Genomic DNA, 4,437 nt, shown 5'->3' with positions numbered 1-4,437 from the left:
TCACTAATATTTTATTTAATCTCAGTTTGTTTCATCATGGGACGGAAATTAAACACACATTCAAATAACAGGACACAGAGCAGCGTTATAAACCCCTCCCCCGAAAGACTCCAAAGAAAGACTCCTTGGTCTTCATCCTCCAAGTCTTCATCAGATGAGTCCCGAGGAAGACTCGGAGGATGAAGAAGCCCTCTGTGACTTGCACCATCTACTGAAGCAGATCTCCTTCTTAGAAGCTTCTGAGGCTTCTAGAGCTTTGGCCTCAGGAACGAGTTCGTAAGTTCTTAAGATGGCGACTTCAACTGTTTCCTACTCCGGCCTCTCCTCTGGCATCTGAGCGTGGTGGTGGATCCTGATGGCGGCCGTGGATTCTGATCGTGGACTATGATCACAACAAGTCTGCTTGATATATAATACGTCTCCTGAGATACTCGACCATTATTGACAATAATCCATCAGGTCATTGATCTTCAGTTCTGCTACAAACTGTTTATTCTAATCAAAGCTGTAAAGACTCTGCTCTTTATGATGTCCTCTGTTGGACTAGTGTCCGTCCTGGGAGACGGGTCCTCACATGTGTCTCTGAGGTTTCTACCTTCTCCACCTGTTGAAGGTTTCAGTGGTTTGACTCTTGTTGAAGAACAGAGGACGTCTCACCTGGTTAAAGACCAGGAGACAAACTGGGACCTGTGAATATGAGCTCTACTAATCAAATGTGATTGATTGATTAAACAGAGTAAACTTCCTGTGCTTTCCTATCAGAAGAGTGACAGTGAGAGAGAGAGACACACACACAAACCCCCCCCCCCACACACACACACACACACAAAGACACACACTCTCACTCTCTAATTGAAACACGCCCCTCTCTCTCCTCTGGGACCTGTTATTGTTGGTGTCTCTCTCTCTGTGTTATCTGATTGGCTGCAGATGTTTATCTGTCGTCGAATCTACGCCCACACATCATTGGCTTGTAACAGTGACCGGCCCCGCCCCCTCCTGTGATCCTGTCAGACTGAACTGTGGGAAAAGACCAGAGAGGCGACTCACACACCTGCCCCGCCCCCTCTGATGTCATAAAGACCTGGGTCACGTTCATTTAAATCATTTAATCTGAATTCATTTCACAGACACACACACACTACACACACACACACACACACAAACTGTAAGACACAAACACACACACACAAACACAGACACACACTGTAACAACAAGAACAGGAACCTCAATAAAAACTCAAATGATTTTAGATTTTCCTTTATTTTACATATAACTCCATAAAAACAAATGAAACAGCAAATTTGAATGTGTTCATTAATACAAACATAGAAAATACACAACATAGTAGAGAAGAAGCCCCCCCCCATACAGATGATCACAGGTATCAATCACATTCCATCTTTATCCTGATATACAGAATTAAATTTCACAATAAAGGCCCATCACTGCTGTTACTCTAGAGGCTTTTATTATGAAGGTGTAACAGCTTCACAAGTTTAATGACGTCAGAGTCCGAGCACCTGAACGCACCTGAACGCACCTGAACGCAGCACGACACAAACACGTGAAATCAGCTGTTAGAATAAAACTGTTCAATTTAAACAATGAGAGAAAATCTGCTACGATGACAAACCACAGGTTTTTATAGAAGAATAAAAATAACATCACCAAACGTTCCTTTAATAGAAACTTCATATGGTTACTGAGGATTCTGCTTCCACACAGAACTTGATATCAACATGTCAACACTCTGACACACAAAGACACACACACACACACAGTTGTGTTCTGGATTTAAACCGGTTCCAGGTGCGACTGGACTCCTCTGGAGCCAACATGGCGGATCAGGACCTCCCAGTGTCCACGGACACAATCAGCTGTTGCTGAAGCTTCGGACCCAGATTCTCCGTCAGAGTCGACCTCCGTCAGACTCTCACCGCTGGAGTGTGGTGACAGCGCCCCCTGCAGCCCGTCCTCCAGCTCCAGGCTCTCCGCTCGGCCCCGGGGGGCCTTCCCCAGGTTCTGCTCCGTCAGCAGCCGGCCCAGGAAGTCGATGTACCGGAGGGCGAGGCGCAGGGTCTCATTCTTGCTGAGCTTCCTGTCGGGGGGGTGGGTGGGGATGATCCGCCGCAGCTCAGCGAACGCTCCGTTCACGTTCTGCTGTCGGCTACGCTCCCGACTGTTGGTGAAGATCCGCTGGACGACCTGAGAACCGGAGCCTGAGGAGAGGTCAGCTGGGGTCAACGATCAGGTAGATGATTCATAATTAAACATTATGGTTTATATTTGATCAGTTACAATCAAACTGTTTTGTCCATCTTCAGCCTCCGTACCTGTCTCATCGTTCATCTCATCACACGGAGAAACTCTGAAAGTCTTCATGACCTGGAACACACACAGACACAGACACACACAGACACAGACACACACAGACACAGACACACACATACATGTCAGTATTTGTCGTCATCAATTTAAACCTTATCATTAGTTTGTCTCTGAAAATGACCTTTGATCCTGTGACCTGTGGAATTCACTCTTACCAGGTGATGAAGGACTCTTGGCTCAGTGGCTCCTCAGCTGCAGGTTGCAGGTCCAGTGTCTGAGCTTCAGTTTCTCCTCAGTGTTTTATACCCACCTGCCCCCCCCCCCCCCCCTGAGTTTGAGTTCACACAGGCTCCTCCCCCTCCAGAGAAGATTCAGGGCTGACAGCAGCTTAATTGAAACACGCCCCTCTCTCTCCTCTGGGACCTGTTATTGTTGGTGTCTCTCTCTTGGTGTCATCTGATTGGCTGCAGATGTTTATCAGTCGTATGATCTACGCCCACTCATCAATGTCTTGTTACAGTGGCGGGCCCCGCCCCCTCCTGTGATCCTGTCAGACTGAACTGTGGGAAAACTCAACGCGTCAACTCACACAGGAGGAAGAGGTTTTATTATCTGGAGCTTTTAATGTGAAAGGGTCCCTGAGGGTCATGTGACAGAAAATAACTGATAAACAAACGTGAGAAACATTCACACACGTTTCAATAAGGACATTCTAACACCAGTCAACTTCAATTCATTATACTGGAAAACTGATTAAAGATCAACTCCCTTATTTAATGGGGATATAATATAAATAGAATATGTAATATTTGGTAAACAATAATATAATAATAGTATAATAATAAATAAGACCGACCCAAAAATTATTCTGTGTGAAAACCATTACAAGAAAATGATGAAAAGAAACTCATATCATCAAATCTGCTGTTCCTGAGTTCTGTCTTCAACAAACATCTCACAACTAACAAACAAACTAACAAACAAACAAACAAACTAACAAACAAACAAACTAACTAACAAACAAACAAACAAACTAACAAACAAACTAACTAACAAACAAACAAACTAACAAACAAACAAACTAACTAACTAACAAACAAACAAACTAACTAACAAACAAACAAACAAACTAACAAACAAACAAACAAATTAACAAACAAACAAATTAACAAACAAACGAACGAACAAACAAACTTACAAACTAACATACTAACTAACTAACAACTAACAAACAAACTAACAAACTAACAAACTAACAAACTTACAAACAAATTAACAAACAAACGAACGAACAAACTTACAAACTAACATACTAACTAACTAACAAACTAACAAACTAACAAACTTACAAACAAATTAACAAACAAACAAACTAACAAACAAACAAACTAACTCAAACTGAACACAAACATGTTTTCAGTTTATTAGTGTTTGTGTTTCTTTGTGTGTGACAAAGCTAATTACGATAAAGATCTTATTAGATAATAGACTGTTACCGTTATTTATATTGATGTTATATCTATAATCACATAGTTGTTGTTATGTATTATATTATATTATATATAGAATTAAGTAGTTTTAAAACTAAACATTTAGTAGCGCTTACATGTCATTTACTGGGCGGCTGTGGCTGAGGGGTAGAGTGGTCGTCCTCCAACCTGAAGGTCGGTAGTTCGATCCCCAGTCTGACCCATCTGCATGCCGAAGTGTCCTTGGGCAAGATGCTGAACCCAGACTGCCCCCCCCCCCCCATAGAATAACAAAGTGCTGTGATTAGACGCACTGTGTGAATGGGTGAATGTGAAACTGTAAAGAGCTTTGAGTCATCAAGACTAGAAAAGAGATTTATAAATACAAAACCATTTACTGAAAGAACTTTGTAGTTTTGCTTTGTTGAAGAAAATGTACTTTCTTGATCCTTGTGGTTCTGGTTTGTTCCTCGTGGTTGATCCACTTCCTGTGAGTCGCTCTGGATAGAGTCGTCAGCTCAATGAAATGAAATGTATAAGTATAAAGATATTACTGTTTTCTGTTGGTTTGTGAATTGTGAAATCTGCTGGTCACGTTCTGATACTAAATCGCTGAGGAACATCAGGTTATTTATT

Source organism: Pleuronectes platessa, chromosome 9 (genome assembly GCF_947347685.1).
Source record: "Pleuronectes platessa chromosome 9, fPlePla1.1, whole genome shotgun sequence".
Lineage (NCBI taxonomy): Eukaryota > Metazoa > Chordata > Actinopteri > Pleuronectiformes > Pleuronectidae > Pleuronectes > Pleuronectes platessa.
The sequence above is the reverse complement of the archived record's forward strand: the minus strand, read 5'-3'. Positions refer to the sequence as shown.